Consider the following 24,663-nt stretch of genomic DNA (forward strand, 5'->3'; position numbering starts at 1 on the left):
AGCTTGTAGCATTGTTGGGTGATCTTTAGACCAGCGCAATCAGTTTCATTTGGTTCTTTTACTAATGGCCTGGAGGAAGAAAATTGCAAGAAGGAGGCTTCAAATACTAGAAATGGATTCTAGAGAAGCAACACGAGTATGCTTCCATGTATTGCTAAGTTCATTGTATTCTCCTTGTCTCAATTATATTTTGTATTCTCCTGGTACTTGTATTTGTGATCAAAATACATGAATCAGAATGCTTCGGCTGTTATATTATAAGTCGGGTGATTTGATTATTGGATTTATGCCCCCATGCAGGTTTTTCGCCCTTGTGTTAATTGTCTCCTTAATAGTTTGTTTTCATTTGAAATACTTGAAGTTTGTTTACCTCGACACTTATATTTATATTGATTTTTGGTAGCTACCCCTTCCGCAGGATGTAATAGTAATTCTTGTTTATGCGATTTGAACAATATTCTTGTGTTCTTTTCTTTTGAAATAAAGTATCTGGGTATTTGAATCTGTAAATATCAACAAACCTGTGTGTGGTATACTGGTATTGGTGGGACGATTCTGCCTTAGTGTTCTCTTTTTGTTCACAACATAGATTTCTTGTTTTTTACATATTTTGATGCAGTTAGTTGCTGTCCTGTTCTACTCTCTCAATCTTTAACATCTGTATGGTCTTGAAACTACTAGTACACATGAAAACAACTATCAAAATATCCGGTGGAAATTTTATGTGGCGTGATCTCGTCTATAAGAATTGAGATACATGGTAAGGATTGAGAGAATTAGACCGTGTTTAATTATCACATAAGTAAAGAGAATCCGGATCTGAAAAATACAGTTGCTTCTCTAATTACATCAAAATATGTAAAATCAACATCTAAATATGCAAAAACAAAAATCACTTACAAAAATCACTCTAATTCTTTCTCTAATGTGCCTCAAAAAAGTATAGTTTGCTTCGAACTCAAAGAGTAAATATTTGGCAAAACCTGTTGACAGTAAAAAGTTTATTGTTCTGTTGAATTTCGTGATAGTTGTTATATCAAGTTTTTCTCATTACTACTTAAATTAACTTAAGTTTCATTAACTTAATATTCTGTTCTTTTCTCAGAAATAGTGCATATAGCTTGGGATCTTATGCAACTATTATTATGATAAGTATGAAGAGTTTTTAGAAATGAAAAAAAGAGAAAAAAAAGAAAAAAATAAAAGAAAAATAAGCCATTTGTATTGCAGAAAGCAAGCGGACATACACAAAACAGCCTGATTATTTCTACAAGTAAATTTTCTTTCACTTATAACGAAATGTACCACTACCACCCAAATACTGTTAGCTTCTTTAATATTTGATGAAAGCTAATAGTGATGATTCTTAACATTACATTCGTCATCAGATTTTGCTGACGTGACAATGATCTGACCCTGTCATGTTCAGCAAAAAAATTAGTGAAATCACAAGTTCAACATACACGCTTGTATGAAACTTGCAACTAATTTTTTCTAGCGTGGCAGCCATGTGATCTCCTCAACAATATTTTACAGAAATTTGCAAAAAGAACATAGATTGATGACAATGATAATATTAATGACTGCGGTTGATGACTTCTAAATACAAATGATCCGAAAGGACCGAAAAGATACTTGGCTACCATATGAGGGATACTACAACAAAGTTTTGCCAAAAATCTATATGCATTATTAGATTATCTATCATTTACCTTCCTTTTAAAAAAAATATCTGATGAACTGAACCTAACCTACATAGGAAATGCGTATAAAATGAATCAAGGAGCTCGCTCCTCCCTCTCTCTGATTCCTTAAAAAAAAGGCGGCTTCTTTTTCCCGCTCCACTAAACCCCGAACAAATTCCTCCCTTAAAAATATAGGGTTAGGGTTTCGATCTTGTCTGCAACTCTATGGAAAATCTCTTATCACCCCCTAGAGCCCTGTTCACTTTCTTTCTGCCCTTTTCCTCCTCTCCCTCTTCGTCTTCGATCAGCAGACGATTAGGCCAACTAAGGTTTTGGATTCAGCCCACCCCTCCTCGGCGATTCGAACCACTTAGGGTTTCCTTGAGCAGTTCAGAAGGAGTCACGACTACGATGGTAATGATCCCCATTCCCGGTTTCCTGGCTGGGGAATTTTCATGAACACAAGCCCTGCCTTTTATTGACTGCATGCTTGTTTTTTGCTTTCTTGTGATTATTTCGTTGCTAAGTTTTCTTAAATCTCATATATTATAATCTTGAAATGTTTCTCAAAAGTAGCATCTTTTGGATTTTTGAATAAAGATAGGATTTTTTATAAAGTTTACGGGAGGGAATATTTTGGGATAGAGCATAAAACTTTTAGTAAATAATAAATATCATATGCTATAGGTCACTTTTTTTTCTTCTTCTGGATTTGTAATGTAGGGCTTCCGCTTCCACTGTTGTATTTTGAATTTCAGGTTCTTAATTTTTTAAAACAAATTGAGATGATCCTTTGGCAGTCCCTAATTTATAGTGAGTTGTATTCAATCCAATAATTGGGCTTATGAATCTTCAATGATGATTAAGTTTGATCCGGAATGATCTAATTTTTTTGGTGATCCTTTTTCTTTAATTTTCCTCATATTTGGACAGCTGGTTGAATATGTTTTGGCCGTGTGAACTTTAATGTTTTAGATGGAGCACCATCGTGAAGAGGAGGTTGTTGATATTGAGTCTTTTAGCATTATGGCTCTATCACCTTTAGATGGCCGATATTTGCAGAAAGTCAAGGATTTGCACCCATTCTTTAGTGAATAAGGGTTAATCTGTTACCGTGTAATGGTCGAGGTAGCTTTCATTACATTCTCCTGTAAGAGTACATATTTAATCAGTGCTTTTTTATTCAACACCAGTGCACAATGTTAGTCTTACATTATGTTTTTTTTAAGAATAATGGTTTCATATTTAAATGTAGATTATACAATCATTTTTTTAGCGAATGATAAAGAAATGTTTCTGGTAAAGCATGAAGAAACTGTGGTTGTTGATTGGATATCCTTGTTCGTCTGGCTTACAAATCATAATATGTCTTAGGTATTTAGATAAAAGGTTTAAAGCCTTAGTTAGCTCAAAAGGTTTAAAGTTGTGCCTAAAATGTTCTGTGAACCGTTAGGATATTTATATTTGATATGCATATCTAACAATAGTACCCCTCTTCTAATAAATTTGCATATGATGTAGTATTAGCAGTTTCTCTATGAGTCCATCGAACATTGTTTATTTAGGTCATGCTTATTAGTGTGCTTTCTTTTACAATCTGACAAAACGTCCAGCCTCTGCTTTGATATAGGTACCTGTCTTCATTAAAACTTGTCATAGTATAGTCATGTCTTGGGTAATGGAGAAAGAGGTAACTTACAAGTAAAAAATGTTTACCTCTTTCTCCATTACCCATCATGATCTGACAAAGCTGACCACTGTAGTTATTTTCATGTTGTCTACTTAGTGCAAAATGCTAATCTGAAGCGATACTTTTTTTATGTAAAATGGTTGCGAAAATTATCAGAAATACCTAAAATCAAGGAGGTTCAAAGCTTTAGCGAGAATTCCACGTCTTATTTAGAAAGTATAGTTAGTGGCTTCAGCAAAGCTGATGCTCTGGAAGTGAAAAAGATTGAAAAAGTAACTAACCACGATGTTAAGGTAGTGGAATACTTCTTGAAACAGAAATGTCAATCCAATGCTGAGATTGCTGAGGTGAGTTTTTGATGTTCCCTGTTGTGAGTACTCTATGCTTCCTCTTTTTATAACTACGACTAACTGTGGTTTCAAAGATTTCATTTGATGCTTAATATTTGACATCACATTCTACAAAATTCTTTTTTAGGTACTGGAGTTTTTCCATTTTTCTTGTACATCAAAGGATATAAATAATTTAGCCCATGCATTGGCACTGAAGGAGGCATTCAACACTATAATATTTCCTGTGATGATTGAGTTGTTGAATGCAATACGCAAATTAGCGAAGGAAAATGATCATATCTCCATGTTGTACAGTTCTAGATGAGAGGCAACTCTTGTTATAACAGAATAACAACTTTTTGTCGATTAGATGTTATCTACAAAAACTTTAATGATATATAAGCATAATTGAAAATCTTATATTTCCCTTTTATTTGTGTTTACACATAGAAGGACATACTTTACTGTATATATTGATTTAAAAAAAAGAATCAGAAGCTATTAGACTAAGAAAATGCCGAGAATACTTCAAGGAAAATGAAAAATTCTTTTTCATCTCTATGAACTAATTTATTTAGCAATCCTACATTCTTAATGAAATTTATCCCAAATGGAGAAGGGATGCAACTGACAAGAGCACGTTTAGAGAAGGATGAGATAAGTGGAAGTACTCGAAAAAAAACAAAGTACTCTTGGGTTTAAAAAGTTAAACTTAATATAAGGTGCACAGGGTAATATTCCACTAAGAATTTTTCCCTCATGTCCTGGTGGTGGATTTTTTTGGTTGAAATAACTCAAAGTTTTCTAGCTGTTCATTTCGGTGAAATTTTTTTTACAAAACTAAGCTTTTTTTTTATAGAAATAATTAAATAATGATTACATGCCGAAATTCAGGAATTTTCTACATGGGGCTAATACATCATGTATAATTACTTTCTTCACGAGTTTTTAGCTTGATGCTATGAAATAAATTAAATGGAACCTTTTCAATTTGAAGGTTAAAAATGATATAATCATGTATTTGTTTCTTATTTAGTCCTGCATCAGAAAATGAGTGAGAAGTTAAGTTGCTTAAATAGGTATGCCCAAGACTTAAGTGTAACACGGCTAGTTGATTTTGGCAGTGGGTTGAGCCAAACATGTTACACTTGGTGGGTCCCACGACTTGTACTACACTAATGGGCCCGGCAGCCCGGGTCGTGACAAATTGTATCATAGCGGTTGCGAGTAGGAAGTTTTTGTATGTACGGTGGGAGCCACCTCTAGAGTCCACATAACCTAGTGATATCGGGATGTGCTAATTGTCATGTCACGATGAGGATGTCTCTTATTTAAGGTGGGGCGGGTAGAAGATCGTACATGAGATCGAAGCTCGCCTTCGATGGCGAAGTTGAGGAGGCGAGGAAGATCATCTGTAGAGGTCGATGGCGAAGTTGAGGAGGCGAGGAAAGTCGCCTGTTCGAGATCGCAAGTGAAGTGTGTGGCGAGGTCGAGCTTGGGAGGCGAGCGGATGTCACCTGCTACGTGGATCGAACTCGCCTGTAGCGGATCTTACTTGTTGATGTCACCCTCGCCTATGATCTCGCCTGCAGCGGAGTGAACTTCGCCTGTGTGTGGTTGGAGCCAGCTGGAGCGTAGCTAGAGCGCATAGACTGACCGCCATAGGGTTTCCCTATAAAAGGGAAACCTTATTCGTGTGCGAATTAGTGAGCGCGAGAGCAGAGAGAGAAGAAGAGATTGGCGGCGACAATTTCTTGCGCTTCCGTTCTCTCTGTAGTTTGGGAAATTTCTGATTTTTATTCCCTTTTGTCCATGTTCTCATTTACTGTTGAGAAGGGGTTGGTGAATATTAATTAGGGAAGTTATTGTAATAGAGAGAGAGTGTTTGAGCATTGATTTTAGATTAAAATCAATTGCTATTTATTTGAAAGATCTCAAGTTTGAGATCCTCTCTCTTATTTGTAATTTCTTGTTATTAATAAGAAATTATTATGCCGCTCCCGTGGAAGTAGGCAGATTTGCCGAACCACGTAAAATCTGTTGTCTTGCATTTGTGTTACTTGTTTGGTTGTAGATGAGTATTCCAATTTCGTTTGTATTTGTGTGCCTTCGGTTTCGCTGCGCACAACAAGTGGTATCAGAGCTCCGGGTTTGACTTGGTATTTGATTTGGAGAAGAAAGCTAGGGCTTGGATTCTCATTTGAAGAGATTGGATTATCAACATGGGTGAAACAAGTACACTGGGATCGTCTCTTTCAAAGGCGATACAAGGGTTGAGCATTAATAATACAAAAATTTGATGGCAAGATAAATTTCGGTTTGTGGAGGTGTCAAGTGATGGATGCATTAGACGCCCAAAATTTGTAGGAGACTCTTGCGTTACAAGAGAAGCCTGATGACATGGAGGATAAGATTTGGAAGAAAATAAATAGTAGAGCATGTGGGGTTATTCAATCATGTTTGACGCTGGATTTGATTAATGATATGATGAACGATACGTCAGCGAAATGGTTGTAGGAAACACTCAATGAGAAGTATCTTACGAAGAGCATTAAGAATCGGCTTCACTTGAAGAAGTGGTTTTACCAATTCAAGATGAAGAGGGGAGCTTCCATTAGAGAACATGTCAATAACTTCACAAAATTGCTATCAGATATGGCCAATATGGATATCATGGTAGAGGATGAAGATAAGGCGATGTTGTTGCTATGTTCATTGCTAGAGGATGATTTCGGTACATTTGTCCTTACGATGATCAATGGTAGAACCACTATCCGCTAAAAGGAGGTGACCTCAGCATTGGTGAACTATGAGTTGAGGAAGAGAGATAGTGAACCCTCCGAGAAGGCATCAGGAGATGCATTACCAGTGAGAGGCCATAGTCCAAACCGCCGTCCATTTAATCGCTCCAAGTCAAAGCAAGGAGGTGGCTATAAGAGTGTTGGTAGGAATCAATGTCGCTTCTATAAAGAAGAGGGACATTAGAAGATCGGCTACCTAAAGTTGAAGGATAGAGCCGGGAAGAATAAGGGGAAAGCCGTACAGGCTTCAAAAGTAAATATTTCTAATGCTAGTGGCGATAATTCAGATTCAGATTCTTCGGACTATTCATGCCCAGCATTACCGTCAGTTTGTTATGCCGACTCTACGGAGTGGATGTTGGATTCAGGTGCTACAAACCATATTTGCCCGAGGAGTGATTGGTTCTCCAACTTTGAGGAGTTGGGAAGATGGGATGTCATGCTCATGGGTAATGACCACGTATGCCCTATCGGTGGTGTTGGTATAGTCTGGATCAGGATGTATGACGGGGTGACTAGGGAGTTAAAGGAAGTTAGATTCGTTCCTCAATTGACGAAAAATATATTTTCACTTGTAACTTTGGAGGTAGCTGGCTATAGGGTGATCTTGGAGAATGCAACTCTGAAAGTCACAAAGGGGTCCATGGTGGTGATGTGAGGTGTCAGAGAAAACAACCTTTACTACTTGAAGGGCAAGACAGTAACAGGGGGTATGGCAGCTTCGATTACCACAGAGAAAGATACTACCAGCTTATGGCATATGAGATTGGGACACACTGGTGGTAAGTCCCTGTAGGTATTAGCGAAATAGGGGCTATTGGAGGGTGCAAAGACCTGCAAGATGGAGCTGTGTGAACATTGCATACTTGGGAAGAAGACAAAAGTAAAATGCGACACCGCAATTCACAATACCCAAGGTATATTGGATTATGTTCATACTGATGTTTGGGGTCCTTCCAAGAACACATCTCTTGGTAAGACCAATTATTTTGTTACTTTCATTGATGATTATTCCATGAGGAATTGGGTATACCCCATGAAGCATAAACATGAGGTCCTGGATATATTTGTGGAGTGGAAGAAGAAAGTAGAGCTGCAGATAGGTAGAAAGGTAAATGTACTCCATTCAAATAATAGTGGTGAGTACAAGAGTGATCCGTTTCTACAGTTTTGCCGGGATCACGGCATTAGGCGATACTTCATAGTTTGTGAGACACCGCAACAAAACGGGGTGGCTGAAAGGTTGAACTATACCTTGCTGGAGAAGGTGCGATGTATGATGATACAGAGTGGATTGTCAAGATCCTTTTGGGCTAAGGCATTGGTTTATGCAAGCCATCTCGTGAATAGGTTGTCGTGCAATGCGATACATGGAAAGACTCCTATGGCATGTTTGTCTGGTTCGGTAGCTAGTGACTATGAGTCGCTTAGGATATTTAGCTGTCCTACTTATTACCAAGTCAGTGATGATAAATTGAATCCGAGGGTGAGGAAAGCAGTCTTTGTGGGATTTAGAGATGGAGTTAAAGGCTTCAAGTTGTGGGATCCACAAGACAAGAAGATGATCATTAGCAGAGATGTCACGTTTGATGAGGCTCACATGATGAGGTCTTAGATTGATTAGCAGGTGGAGGAAGGCCAGACTAGTGGGGTATCGCTGCAGATGGAGGAAAATGTGACTCCACATACTTCAGATAGCATTGTATCTATTGAGACTCATACAGAGGTGACAATAGGAGGAGATTATATGATAGATGGGCAAGTGGAGGATACAGTGGATGTTAGGACTCAGGAACAGGGTCATGTTCAGAGCTAATTGACCAAGAAGAAACATTCGTCGGCTAGCTAGATATGATGATATCATGGTTGCATATGCTTTATCAGCAGAAGTCGTTGATGATTTGGTTCCTTCTACATTCAGGTAAGCAAAGTCAAGCTCTGATTCGATTAGGTGGAGGGAAGCTATGGTGGAAGAGATGTAGTCACTTCATAAGAATGATACTTGGGAACTTGCAAAGCTACCGAAGGATAAGAAGGCTATTGGATGCAAGTGCGTATATGCGAAGAAAGAAGGATCTTCTATTGGGGACATTCAGTATAAAGCCAGATTGGTTGCCAAAGGGTATGCCCAGCTTAAGGGCATAGATTACAATGAGGTATTCTCACCTGTTGTAAAGAATTTGTTGATAAGAATACTATTGGCATTGGTGGCATAGCTGGATTTAGATTTGATCCAGATGGATGTTAAGACAGCCTTTCTACATGGAGATTTAGAAGAGGAGATCTATATAACACAACCTATGGGGTTCAAAGCTACAGAAAAGGAAGTATTAGTATGCAAGCTGAAGAAGTCTCTTTACGGATTGAAACAATCACCACGACAATGGTACAAGAGATTCGACGACTTCATGGTTGGCCGAGGATACACGAGAAGCCCATATGACCTGTGTGTTTACATGCACAAGCTACAGAATGGTGAGTATATTTATTTGCTGTTATATATTGACGATATGCTCATTACTTTCAGAAATACTTCAGCTATTAGAAAGTTGAAAAAGGAACTGTCATCTGAATTTGAGATGAAGGATCTTGGAGAAGCAAATAAGATATTAGGTATGGAGATTGAGAGAGACATGGTGAAGGGGAGGCTGAAGTTGACACAGAGGAGTTACTTACGGAAGATGCTAAAGAAATTCAGTTATGATAGCAATGCCAAGGCGGTGAGTACTCCATTAGCTCCCCACTTTAAGCTATCAGCTAAGATGTCACCTGTTTCAGTTAAGGATCGTAAATACATGTCCAATGTTCCATATACCAATGCGGTGGGTGATGTATGCGATGGTGTGTACAAGGCTAGATTTGTCACAGGTCATGAGCATGGTATCTAGGTACATGCACGACCCAGGGAAGGGTCATTGGGAGGCCGTGAAGTGGATTCTATGGTACATAAAAGGTACCGTGGATGTTGATTTGGTATTCGAGAAGAATAGAAAGAATGGGTAGGATTGTATTGGTTATGTGGATTCCGATTATGCGGGTGATCTTGACAAGTGCCGGTCTACTACAGGACATGTGTTTACACTAGCAGGAGCACCGGTGTGTTGGAGATCCACACTTCAGTCTACAATGGCTCTATCTACTACGGAGGCAGAGTATATGGTGTTGACTGAAGCTGTGAAGGAGGCTTTGTGGTTGTAGGGGTTATTGGATGACCTGAGGATTGCACAGGATACCATCAGGGTACATTGTGATAGCATGTCAGCTATCTATTTGGCTAAGAACCAGGTGTATCATGCTCGCACAAAGCACTTTGATATCAGATTCTATTTTGTTCGAGATGTATTGGATGATGGAGATGTCAGATTGGAGAAGATCCACACAAAGGACAATCCGGCAGATATGTTGACCAAAGTTGTCACTGGAGTGAAATTTGGTCATTGTTTGGAATTGTTAAACATTCTTCGCTGTTGAGGGTCTTTGAAGGCCATGTGGTGAACTACGTGAAGGCTTGATTCCTTAGACAAGATGATACGTAGGCAAGTCTTTATGATGTAGCTGATTTGGTGAGTAGACATCGACGTTTGGAGAATGGTCTCATTCTCATTTGGTTGCTGACTTATTGTGGATTGAGTCCATTGTCGTGAATTATTTCACTTTGTGCTGGACGCAAAGTAGGACATTTGTTTTGGTTGGTGTCGGCTCAGTTTTGGGGAAACCTTCGCCGAGGTGGAGATTTGTAGAAGATTGCACCTGAGATCGAAGCTGACCTTCGATGGCGAAGTTGAGGAGGGGAGGAAGATCACCTGTAGAGGTCGATGGCGAAGTTGAGGAAGTGAGGAAAGTCACTTGTTCGAGATTGCAGGCGAAGTGTGTGGCGAGGTCGAGCTTGGGAGGCGAGCGGATATCGCCTGCTGCATGGATCGAACTCGCCTGTAGCTGATCTCGCCTGTTGATGTCGCCCTCGCCCATGATCTCGCCTGCAGCAGAGTGAACTTCACCTGTGCATGGTTGGAGCCAGCTGGAATGTACCTAGAGCGCATAGACCATCCGCCCTAGGGTTTCCCTATAAAAGGGAAACCCTATTCGTGCGCGAATTAGTGAGCGCGAGAGCAGAGAGAGAAGAAGAGATTGGCGACGGCAATTTCTTGAGCTTCTGTTCTCTCTATTGTTTGGGAAATTTCTAATTTTTATTCCCTTTTGTCCCTGTTCTCAATTACTGTTAAGAAGGGGTTGGTGAATATTAATTGGGGAAGTTATTGTAATAGAGAGAGTGTGTTTGGGCATTGATTTTAGATTAAAATCAATTGCTATTTGTTTGAGAGATCTCAAGTTTGAGATCCTCTCTCTTATTTATAATTTCTTGTTATTAAAAAAATTATTATGCCGCTCCCGTGGACGTAGGTAGATTTGCCGAACCACGTAAAATCTGTTGTCTTGCATTTGTGTTACTTGTTTGGTTTTTGATAAGTATTCCAATCTCGTTTGTATTTGTGTGCCTTCGGTTCCGCTGCATACAACAGGGTGTTTGTGACACTCCTATTTAGTCCAACATCAGGAAATGAGTGAGAATTTAAGTGGCTTAAATTATTTAAGTGTAACATCGGTTAGTCGATTTTGGCAGTAGATTGAGCCAAACAACACGTTACACTTGTTAGGTCCCATGGCTTGTTCCGTAACAATGGGCCCGTCAGGCCGGGGCGTGACATGGCCAATGTTAGAAGCGGACATATACTAAGTTGACTGCTCAAAGCAGCTAGAATATCATATTGATAATTTTCATCGTTATGCTACAGGAATAAATGATTTGCTTTTGTAATAGGTTTATATGGTTTAATTCTGATATCTTCTAACTCCCTTTGTAGCCTGCTTTACCCACTACTTTGGGAAAGGAGATGGCAAATTTTGCTTTCAGACTAAGTGAAGTAGGGAAAACCTTTTCAGAAGTGCAAATATTGGGCAAGTGTGCTGGAGCTGTTGGAAACTACAATGCACATAAAGTTGCATATCTTGATATTGAATGGCTAACTATTGCAGCTGAGTTCGTGACCTCTTTGGGGCTAGGTTTCAACCCTTACGTGACACAGGCATGTTAATTTACTTCTACTACTTTTATCTTTGCAAGGTTTTACCTATCTGATTCATTTCAGCTGATGGATCCTTTTTTTTGCGTAATTAAGTAGTGCATAGACGATTTTGATATGGTTTTTTCTTTGTGGATGACTTGGACAACTTTCATTAATGGGAGGAGTATTTTATTTACCTGTACTTTTTTGACACTGATGCTTGTATTCATTGTTCTCTGCTTGAACTAGTTTACTAGTAAATAGTCCTCGTGAAGATTTAGGCAACTATACAAACTGTAAAAGTATATAACTAATAGAGCCTCATGATTTTCTTTAAAAGGGTTTTGCAATCGACTCAGGTGACTGAAATGTAGGTTTTTTTTGCCATTTCCTGTTTTAAGAGTTTACAAAAGGTGATTCTTATAGTAAGTAGATACTATCATGTGCATGCTTGAAAATAAGAGTTTACAAAAGGTGATACTTATCCATCAATCTTGGAATTACAGTATATTTACAAATTAGCCTATTCTACACCAACCAGTTTGTGCATAAATAATAATGGAATTGCAGCGCCAGCTAATAATTTTGTTATGCTTGTGTTGTCTGAAAGGTTACGTCAATGTGGCCTATGAATGGAATGGCACTTGGCTTGCATGCATACTCTCTATCTGAGCTTGTTGCTTGCTCTGTATACAGATTGAGCCGCATGACTTTATCGCAAAGCTTTTCAATGCAGTTGTTCAGTTTAATAACGTCCTGACTAATTTTGATCGGGACATATGGAGCTATATTTCGTTAGGTTATTTTAAGCAGGTAACTTTCTTATGCTTGACCACGATACCCCTAAAATATTAGGACCAAATTTAGCTCCCAAACTTCCAATTTGTAACTAAACGATTTCATGATAATTTTGCTTTCCAGATGACAAAGGCAGGGGAGATTGGATCTTCAACTATGCCTCATAAAGTTAATCCCATTGATTTTGAGCATAGTAAGGGCAACTTGTGTTTGCCTAATGCTATTTTATCTACTCTCGCTCTGCTCGAAATTGCCCATCTCTCGTATGCAGGTGTGTATCATTTACTTTTCCATCTTTATTCATTGTTCTTGAGGAGTACCTAATGTGAAGTTCAGTGCTATATCACAGTTCAAAAAACACATCTTAGTGTCTCATTTTGGTAAAGTGATACTATACATATTGCATGTGTAATAATTAACAGAGGGATTTGACCGATTCCACTGTTTTGAGGAATTTGGGTATTGGATCTGAGTATTCTCTCTTGGTATACAAAAGTGCACTGCAAGGAATCCGGATGCTTCTGGTTAGAAGTAAAATCTGCATGAGATGGTCATCACTAGAGAATTAGATATAAAGCTAGATGTGTTATTGGTAGGAAATGTGCCGCTGTTGTCGTTCTTTACTTCATGCATGTTGTTTGTTCTGTTCTTACTTTAACTATTTGGGTTGGGCATATGTTGAATTTGAATTCGTCACTAATATATCTAAATTCTGTGAATTACAAGATCATAGAAATGTGGATCCATTTCAAGATGAATTCTTGTCTTGCTGTCAACATAATTTCTATCCAATGTACATCCATCTAATAATATATATGATTTTACGGATGTTTATGTTTTTCTATATAAGTATTTCTTTTCTAAAATTGTACTAACAATTTCCCTAAAAAATATTGTATGAACTATGTCCTTGCTATCCTTTTCAATTTCCTTTAGATCTATTATTTGGGATCCATAACTATGATATCTGGCATGATTCTTTTGAAAAAATTCTGACTGTACGTCCGAGTAGTTGATGCAAAGAAAGATACATCTAAAAGTGGCAAAAGCTTCTTTTTTGCTCAATATGCTGCCGACGTATAAAGACAATCCTAATGTTAACATTTAATTAAGGGTTGCAAATTGGTCGGGTTGGGTCGGGTAGGGTCATAGTTGACCCAACCCGTATAAGTGTGACCCGACCCGACCCGTTTAACAAATGAGTCAATCTGATCCGACCCGTTTAACAAATGAGTCAATCTGACCCGACCCGTTTAACAAATGAGTCAATGCGATCAGACCTGTTTATTAAACGGGTTACCCGACCCGACCCATATAACTTGAATGACCTATTTATCAAATCTCAGTTCAATATCATTGATACTATATAGATGAAGATGAAATTCTTTTGACTCTTTCGACAATCACTATTCTAAACATGCAATACTGCTACATAGATTGTACAAGAGATTGATCCTTTTACTAAACAATCCTAATTAAGGATTAGGTTGCCGCTTATTCACAGCATTATAAACCACAGTCCCCGCCTTTTTGGCCGTGGCCTCACTCCGACGAACCCACCAATCCCTCTGATCCTTGCACGACATAAAAGTTAAAACTGGACAGAACCTGGGCTTTAGAAAAAAACCAGCGCGCTCCCAAGCTGACCTCTGACCCTTCAACCCCGCAAAGTAGTTTCTCCTCAGATCCAGAGCGCCACTCTCGACAAGATCCTAGAAGCTCTCCCCCATCGAGGTGAAGTAGTTCCCCGACAGCGATAGGTTCTCCAGCTTCCCGCAGCTCGCTAGGTCGCAGAGCACGTCGGGCACCCATTTCCTCCCCTTCTCTGACCTCCCCTTATCCTCCTCCGATCTCGTCTGTACGAGCAGAACCGCGACCGATCTCGACCGTTGAACCGCTGGTTAGCTGTCGATGAGGGCCGAGACACGGCCGATCACGCCGGAGACGCTGGACCTGGCGGGAAACTCGGGGTCGAAGGAGGAGGAGAGAGAGGAGAAGGAGGAGGATGAAGACGATGAAGATGATCTTTATATTTGGAGTTTGCAACCCATTTAGAATTAAACGGGTCGGTATTGGGTTACACGGGTCAGTTCGGGTCAGCCCTAATTTACCCATCTAATAAACAGGTCAGTTCGGGTTGACCCGTTTATGACTCGACCCATATAACTCGACCCATACCCAATAAAAACGGGTCGGGTCATAATTTGTCACCCCTACATTTAATCAAGTTTATCCTGAAACTTGCCCAAATTAGTTTGAAGTTTAAAGCTCACTATTTTAAAGTAATAATACTTTGATTGTACATTTTTGATACAGTGCCGTCAATATGTCTCATTCCAAATTACATATTTAATAATGACATGACTAATGAAATTACACTGCTTTGTAACTCTCTTCGTTTCTTAATTCTTTATTTCTTCTCCATCATGTGTAGGTAAATGAGTCTCATCTCAATGAAGACCTGGACCAAGTGTGGGAGGTGCTTGCAGAACCAATACAAACAGTAAGTCCTGACAGTGCACTGCACTTCCCTTTAGACTGTTAGCGTCTATGGTTAAATCTGGAATAATACAGATATATAACAGCAAAAACTGAATAGAAAACTAAAGTGTAGTAATTTAAAATTTTCCAACTCATCTGCTGTGTGTTTGTATAACGTTGTGCTTAAAGCATTATTTGGCCTACTCCAGTGCAAGGATCCCAAGGCCAAATTGCTTCCAGGAACAGCAGTCCAGTACTTTGGTGTGCACCGACCTAGTACTATCAAGATCTCCTCGATCTATAAGGCAAAGATCTCCTCGATCTATAAGGCAAAGATCTCCTAGATCTATCAGGCAAAGATCTCATCGATCTATAAGACAAAGATCTCCTCGATCTATTAGGCAAAGATCTCCTCGATCTATAAGACCATCTCGGTCTAGGCACTATTCCTACGAGCACTAGCTATTCTACAACATATATATCTGTATATATTGATTGTTATTTTTGGAATGAATTTTCCTTAAGGATTTGGGTTCTATTTATAGCGCTTGGGAAAATACTATGCATTAATAAAATAATAATATTTTACTATGCTCGTGGGACCCATGTCTTAAAATTTATTCAGTGGGGCCCATAACTTTTGACAAAAAATTAAAAACATGGGCTGCTATAGCAGCCCATGTGATTGTTGAAAAAAAAATTATTCAACATAGACTTTATTATGACTGCTTTTGTATAATTTTTCTTTTTTCTGCTTTTGTTGGTTATATGATGTAATAATTATGACTGCTTTTGTATAATTTTTCTTTTTTCTGCTTTTGTTGGTTATATGATGTAATATCAAAGGTATGCTTATATGTTGCATTGTTTTTGAAGGTTTTATATAGGACATCTAATTCCACCTCCCCCAGCATTTTGACTATATGTTGGGAAAGATGACAGTCCAAGAGAGGGGTATTTTCACTCGAAAACAAATAGAATATAATTACTTTAATTCTCAATGATGGTCTAGTTACGAACTATTATTCTAGCATTCCTTCTTAATATGGAAGAGCATATAGACCTATCATTTTTAGCTAGTTAAATCTAAGCAAAAAATTCCCTTTCCCTTCCTCCACCCAACCCCCCCGAAACCGTTACCTATCTGTCTGAATTGACATGTGAAGTGACATTTTGCTCAATATCATTTCATAATAAAGTGACAATCAAACATTTTGCTCAATATCATTTCATAATAAAGTGACAATCAACCTTTATATGCTTCCTGTTCTCATGAGACTTAGTCTGTACCATTGGCAATATACGCCATTATCGATTCCATTACAACGTTAATCGTTTACAATGAATTTATATGCTTCCTGTTCTCATGAGACTTAGTCTGTACCATTGGCAATATACGCCAGAACCTGATTATTATGATGTATTTCCATAGCCTGAGGTAGAGACACACCTATCTCCTGATGAAGGTATTTAATCAACATAATCCCTCAAGCAGCGAGAGCCCTAACTTGATAATCAACCTTAGCAATAAATCATGGCATGATAGTCTGCTTCATCGTGAGATCACCATATTCCTCCAATAAAACTACAATATCTGCCAACGAGACACTATCAAGAGTATCATTTGCTCAATCAACATCAAAATAACCAATAATATTAAAGAATAAAAGAGACCCTTGTTGCTGATGGACTCTCTCTTGTTTTCTTGTATTAGGTTATGCGTAGATACAACGTCCCAGAGGCATACGAGAAGCTGAAGGATCTCACCAGAGGAAGAGTTGTCAGCAAGGAGAGCATTCAAAAGTTCACTAATGGCTTGCAATTGCTAGAAGAAGCAAAGAGCGTTCTCTTGAATTTGACTCCCTAGTCATACATTGGAGAAGCAGAGAAGTTGTCTAAGTCTATCAACGATCATGTGGATTTGGTGAATGGGTTCAGGCTTTTATAGCCGTTGAAACAAACGTTGAATGAATGAGATGAAAATTTTACTAATTGAACTATTCGTGGTTCATGTTACTTCCCCTTTCCATTTTCGTTATGAGCAAAGGCAGTTGATACCACAAACCGTTTGTGTTTATATTATTGTGTAAGCTTGAAAGGGTAAATTAACAAAAGAAAAACAAAATTGAATAAGCTTGTAGCATTGTTGGGTGATCTTTAGACCAGTGCAATCAGTTTCATTTGGTTCTTTTACTAATGGCCTGGAGGAAGAAAATTGCAAGTAGGAGGCTTCAAATACTAGAAATGGATTCTGGAGAAGCAACACAGGTATGCTTCCATGTATTGCTAAGTTCATTGTATTCTTCTTGTGTCAATTGTATTTTGTATTCTCTTGGTACATGTATTTGTGATCAACATACAGGAATCAGAATGCTTTGGCTGTCATATTGTAAGTCGGGGGATTTGATTATTGGATTTATGCCCCCATGATGGTTTTCCCCCTTGTGTCAATTGTCTCCTTGATAGTTTGTTTTCATTTGAAATACTTGAAGTTTGTTTACCTCGATAATTATATTTATATTGATTTTTGGTTGCTACCCCTTCTGCAGGATGCAATAGTAATTCTTGTTTATGCGATTTGAACAATATTCTTGTGTTCTTTTCTTTTGAAATAAAGTATTTGGGTACTTGAATCTGTAAATATCAACAAACCTGTGTGTAGTATACTGGTATTGGTGGGACAATTCTGCCATAGCTTTCTCTTTTTGTTCACAACATAGATTTCTTGTTTTTTTCATATTTAGATGCAGTTAGTTATTGTCCTGTTCTACTCTCTCAATCTTTAACATCTGTTTAGTCTTGAAACTACTAGTACACTTGAAAATAACTATTAAAATATCCGGTGGAAATTTTATGTGGCGTGATCTCGTCAATAAGAATTGAGATACGTGGTAAGGATTGAGAGAATTAGACCGTGTTTAATTATCACATAAGTAAAGAGAATACAGATCGAAAAAAATACAGTTGCTTCTCTAATTACATCAAAATATGCAAAATCAACATCTAAATATGCAAAAACAAAAATCATTTACAAAAATCACTCTAGTTCTTTCTCTAATGTGCCTCAAAAGAGTATAGTTTGCTTCAAACTCGAAGAGTAAATATTTGGCAAAACCTATTGACAGTAAAAAGTTTATTATTCTGTTAAATTACATGATAGCTGTTATATCAAGTTTTGCCCATTACTACTTGAATTAACTTAAGTTTCATCAGCTTAACATTCTGTTCTTTTCTCAGAAATAGTGCATATAGCTTGGGATCTCATGCAACTATTATTATGATAAGTATGAAGAATTTTGAGAAATGAAAAAAAGAGAAAAAAAAGAAAAGAAAAATGAGCTATTTGTATTGCAGTAAGCAAGCAGACATACAAAAAATAGCCTGATTATTTCTGCAAGTAAAGTTTCTTTCACTTATAACAGAATGTACCACTACCACCCAAATACTAATAGTGTCTTTAATATTTGATAAAGTTAACAGTGGTGATTTTTAACATTACATTCGTCATCAGATTTTAAAATCTATAAGCATTATTAGATTATCCATCATTTACCTTCCTTTTAAAGAAAATATCTGATGAACTCAACCTAACCTCCACAGGAAAAGCATATAAAATGAATCAAGGTGCTTGCTCCTCGCTCTTTCTGATTCCTTAAAAAAAAGACGGCTCCTTTTTCCCACTCCACTAAACCCTGAACAAATTCCCCCTTAAAGATCTAGGGTTAGGGTTTCGATCCCGTCTGTGACTCCATGGAAAAGCTCTTATCACCCCCTCGAGCCCCGTTCGCTTTCTTGCCGCCCTTTTCCTCCTCTCCCTCTTCGACTTCGATTAGTAGACGATCATGCCAACTAAGGTTTCGGATTCAGTCCACCCCTCCTCGACGATTCGAACCACTTAGGGTTTCGCTGAGTAGTTCAGAAGGAGTCACGACTACGAAGGTAAAGATCTCCATTCTCGGTTTCCTGGCTGGGGAATTTTCATGAACACAAGCCCTGCCTTTTATTGACTGTATGCTTGTTTTTTGCTTTTTTGTGATTATTTCGTTCCTAAGTTTTCTGAAATCTCATATACTATAATCTTGAAATGTTTCTCAAAAGTGGCATCTTTTGGATTTTTGAATAAAGATAGGATTTTTTATAAGTTTACGTGAGGGAATATTTTGGGATAGAGCATAAAACTTTTAGTAAATAATAAATATCATATGCTATAGGTCACTTTTTTTTTCTTCTTCTGGATTTGTAATGTAGGGCTTCCACTGTTGTATTTTGAATTTCAAGTTCTTTATTTTTTTAAATAAATTGAGATGATCATTTGGCAGTCCCCAATTTATAGTGAGCTGTATTCAATCCAATAATTGGGCTTATGAATCTTAAATGATGATTAAGTTTGATCCGGAATGATCTAATTTTTTTGGTGATCCTTTTTCTTTAATTTTCCTCATATTTGGACAACTAGTTTAATATGTTTTGGCTGTGTGAACTTTATTGTTTTAGATGGAGCATCATCATGAAGAGGAGGTTGTTTGTAATGCCCCTCCTCTGGGAGGTACATAAAAATTTGAGCATGACCTATCTGTAATAAGAAGGGTCGACCTGCTAAATCTTTATGCACATCACAACATAGATATACTGAAGGGCGAAAAATAAACCAGTAGAGAGGCATATGCAATACCCAAGATCACGAGGTTGACAGCAGAGTCCATTGAATACCAAAATAGAAGAGAACTAAAGGGTAATACAAAATATTACAATAATAGCAGTGGCTACAACATTAATACATGTTTTATAAGTCAAAGGTACTGCAAAAGTGAACATAAATTAACCCCTATTAAGATTTTCCTCTGGAGCTAATCTTCAAATTCAGGGTCTGCAATGCCCTTATCCTTGCCAGTTGTATGACCTGCGAGTGGATTCAGAAACAATAGGGGTGAGCCTAAGGCCCAATAGGTAACCATAAAAATCTCGGGTACAATCCAAGGGAACGAATGAAAATGATAGACATAGATATCAAACTTGAACAACGGGGTCTCAACATTAAGTTGCCATTCTTATATCGTAATCATTGACCGAAGTGAAATAACATGTAAAGATGAATAATCAAGGTCTAATATTCAGGATTCCAAACTCCCCAATCATGGGATAATCAATAAACCGCGCATGCTTTTATACACCCACCGGTGAGCGTCCTCACACAGGGCATTGTCCCACCGGGACACTATAACATTACCACCCACCGGTGAAGCTTACTTCACACAGGGCATAATCCATGAATATAGACAATCAATCATCAACGAAGAGAGGAATACTATCATTATCAATAGTTGAACCATCGAATCAATTTGAATTGTTGCAATGAAATCATTCAAGGACATCGAAGGTATAAAGCTGAAATAAACAACATTAGGATAGCAATGATTAACCAATCAACAACGAGCCCATGCATGAGGTGAATCAAATAGGAATATTATGAAAATGATAAGATATACAATTAGCATGGGAAACTAACTCGCAGGAATTTCAAGAAAGTAATCAATCGAACTCTCAAAGACTTGAGAGGAAACAATGAAAGGTTACCTACCGATTATGTCGGGATCCTCTCGGCCAACGAATGAATCCAAGATTCTCTGTCCTATATATACATGTATACCCACATGAGATTCTAGACACTATGTCTTTTAAAACTTTAACTTAAAACTTATATCATGGTATAAGCTACACCCTAGATGATTGCATCTAATATCTCTAATATGCACAGCAACCTAAGTAGTATACATGCAGCAGATTTATGTGAATGAATGGTATAACAATCGATGTCTAGAATGCATGAAACTAGTCCCAAATGACTCCATTATGAGTCTAATTTCAGAATATAAAACTTTTACATCAATGCATGATGTATAGTAAGAGTCATGCTCTCAGAAAACTACACCTATTAAAACTGTAGCAGAAAAACAGAGATCATCTTTTGGGATGAATAATTTATTTCGGGTACTTAACTATATCCCAAAGAGCTCATACTTGGTATGTAAGTAATATTATGGATTAGCTTCCATGTCCCATGAGTTTCATCAATTTTGCATTTTTAAAATGCATGTTACATGCAAAACAACACAGGGGGTAGACTTGGAATTTCCAGCACATACGCTAGCTATTAGAACTAGGTTTAGGCCTACCAAACGTTATTAAAATTAATTCAAAACCCTATCAACAGAAATACAATTGAGTCTAGTTTTAGAAATAGAAAGAATTTCATGCATGCATGGTATATATTGAGATATATGCTCTTTACAAAGGACATGACTCAAGCAGACAGTTTCAGACACATGCACTGAGTTAAACCATACTTTTAAACTAGTAAATGATCTCAGAATTAAACAAACAGGGACTCAAATGAAAGCCACGAATATGTAGTTTGTATAACAGAAAGAATTTCAAGCATGCATTGTATATGTTGAGATATATGTTCTTTACAAAGGACATAGCTCAGGCAGACAGTTTCAGACACATGCACTGAGTTAAACCATACTTTTAAACTAGTAAATGATATCAGAATTAAACAAACAGGGACTCCAATGAAAGCCACGAAAGTCTAGTTTGTCGAACAGAAAGTTATGATCTGTTTAGTGGTAGTGTATCTTGCTGGAAATTTCTGCACGAAATTTCTGTTTTAAGATAAATTGACATGCATGCCCTAAAATGTTACATGCAAGACTAAATCCAAATTAACTATATAATTCAGTTCTAACATCCTTAATAACAACATGCAACTGAGAGTTTTACCTAGGGTTTTGACTTTGCCCCACTTCCTCCACCAAAGCCCTCAACTACCTTCTTTCTCCACTCCTTCTTCTTCAATGTTCTTGAGAGATGAAGGCTTTGGAAATCTTTTATTTATTTATTTATTTTTTTAAGAGGAGAGGTGCTGGAGATGTTCAAGTTGCCATTCTTATATCGTAATCATTGACCGAAGTGAAATAACATGTAAAGATGAATAATCAAGGTCTAATATTCAGGATTCCAAACTCCCCAATCATGGGATAATCAATAAACCGCGCATGCTTTTATACACCCACCGGTGAGCGTCCTCACACAGGGCATTGTCCCACCGGGACACTATAACATTACCACCCACCGGTGAAGCTTACTTCACACAGGGCATAATCCATGAATATAGACAATCAATCATCAACGAAGAGAGGAATACTATCATTATCAATAGTTGAACCATCGAATCAATTTGAATTGTTGCAATGAAATCATTCAAGGACATCGAAGGTATAAAGCTGAAATAAACAACATTAGGATAGCAATGATTAACCAATCAACAACGAGCCCATGCATGAGGTGAATCAAATAGGAATATTATGAAAATGATAAGATATACAATTAGCATGGGAAACTAACTCGCAGGAATTTCAAGAAAGTAATCAATCGAACTCTCAAAGACTTGAGAGGAAACAATGAAAGGTTACCTACCGATTATGTCGGGATCCTCTCGGCCAACGAATGAATCCAAGATTCTCTGTCCTATATATACATGTATACCCACATGAGATTCTAGACACTATGTCTTTTAAAACTTTAACTTAAAACTTATATCATGGTATAAGCTACACCCTAGATGATTGCATCTAATATCTCTAATATGCACAGCAACCTAAGTAGTGTGCATGCAGCAGATTTAGGTGAATGAATGGTATAACAATCGATGTCTAGAATGCATGAAACTAGTCCCAAATGACTCCATTATGAGTCTAATTTCAGAATATAAAACTTTTACATCAATGCATGGTGTATAGTAAGAGTCATGCTCTCAGAAAACTACACCTATCAAAACTGTAGCAGAAAAACAGAGATCATCATTTGGGATGAATAATTTATTTCGGGTACTTAACTATATCCCAAAGAGCTCATACTTGGTATGTAAGTAATATTATGGATTAGCTTCCATGTCCCATGAGTTTCATCAATTTTGCATTTTTAAAATGCATGTTACATGCAAAACAACACAGGGGGTAGACTGGAATTTCCAGCACATACGCTAGCTATTTGAACTAGGTTTAGACCTACCAAACGTTATTCAAATTAATTCAAACTCCTATCAACAGAAATACAATTGAGTCTAGTTTTAGAAATAGAAAGAATTTCATGCATGCATGGTATATATTGAGATATATGCTCTTTACAAAGGACATGACTCAAGCAGACAGTTTCAGACACATGCACTGAGTTAAACCATACTTTTAAACTAGTAAATGATCTCAGAATTAAACAAACAGGGACTCAAATGAAAGCCACGAATATGTAGTTTGTATAACAGGAAGAATTTCATGCATGCATGGTATATGTTGAGATATATGTTCTTTACAAAGGACATAGCTCAGGCAGACAGTTTCAGACACATGCACTGAGTTAAACCATACTTTTAAACTAGTAAATGATATCAGAATTAAACAAACAGGGACTCCAATGAAAGCCACGAAAGTCTAGTTTGTCGAACAGAAAGTTATGATCTGTTTAGTGGTAGTGTATCTTGCTGGAAATTTCTGCACGAAATTTCTGTTTTAAGATAAATTGACATGCATGCCCTAAAATGTTACATGCAAGACTAAATCCAAATTAACTATATAATTCAGTTCTAACATCCTTAATAACAACATGCAACTGAGATTTTTACCTAGGGTTTTGACTTTGCCCCACTTCCTCCACCAAAGTCCTCAACTACCTTCTTTCTCCACTCCTTCTTCTTCAATGTTCTTGAGAGATGAAGGCTTTGGAAATCTTTTATTTATTTATTTATTTTTTTAAGAGGAGAGGTGCTGGAGATGTTCAGAGGAGAGGGAGGAGGTTTTTAAGAGATTTTTCTTCTTAAAATGGCAAAGTGAGAGGTGGAGGGCACATATATATAAGCCCATGTGAAGAGAAATCCTCAATTTGGCCAAAGTTGAGGGGTTTTATGCAAAATTTCCCCCACTAACATGGCTGAACAAATATAATAACTATGTTAATTAGAGAGTTTCACATTAGGTATTTAATGATTTGGTTATCTCTAATCAAGGTTTAAAGCATGGTTAACTTAGGTTTACATGCTAAGTTTGTATGCATGCTATGACTTAGTTAACTAGATCACAATATGAGAATTAGATAAGTTAAATTCTCATACTAGAAGATTATATGAGATGCAATAAAGAAAAGAATCTACTAATTTATGGATTGGTATCGGTAACGGTATCCGATCAGTGAAAGGAAAAAAACTTTGGAATGTTACATACTCCCCCCCTTAAGGAAATTTCGTCCCCGAAATTTTTACGTACCCTCAAAATAAATGTGGATATGTTTTTCGCATCTCAAGTTCTAGTTCCCATGTTGCCTCCTCAACGCCTCGATTATTCCAGAAAACTTTAACCAGCAATATGGATTTGTTTCTCAGCTGCTTCTCCTTAAAGCCTAGCACTCGAACCGGTCGTTCTTCATAAGATAGATCCTCCCGCAGGGGCAAGGCTTGGTGCAAAATGATGTGTCTGGGGTCTGGTACGTACTTTTTCAGGTTTGAGACATGGAACACGTTATGAATCTTCTCTAATTCTGGGGGCAAGGCTAGCCGGTAGGCTACAGGTCTGATCTTCTCCAAAATTTCGAATGGCCCAAGGTATCTCGGACGGAGTTTGCATTTCTTGCCACCTCTTGTTATTCCTTTCATTGGTGTAGCCTTTAGAAACACATGATCACCAACCTGAAATTCTAGGTCCTTGCGTCGACGATCTGCATAGCTCTTTTGCCTACTTTGGGCCGTCTGCATATGTTGCCGAATAG

At 37.6% G+C, this 24,663-nt stretch overlaps 1 pseudogene; it reads left to right on the forward strand.

Annotated features, from left to right (window-relative positions):
• LOC109845865 lies at positions 65-16,798 on the forward strand (annotated as a pseudogene).

This window comes from Asparagus officinalis, chromosome 6 (assembly GCF_001876935.1).
Source record: "Asparagus officinalis chromosome 6, Aspof.V1, whole genome shotgun sequence".
Taxonomy (NCBI): domain Eukaryota; kingdom Viridiplantae; phylum Streptophyta; class Magnoliopsida; order Asparagales; family Asparagaceae; genus Asparagus; species Asparagus officinalis.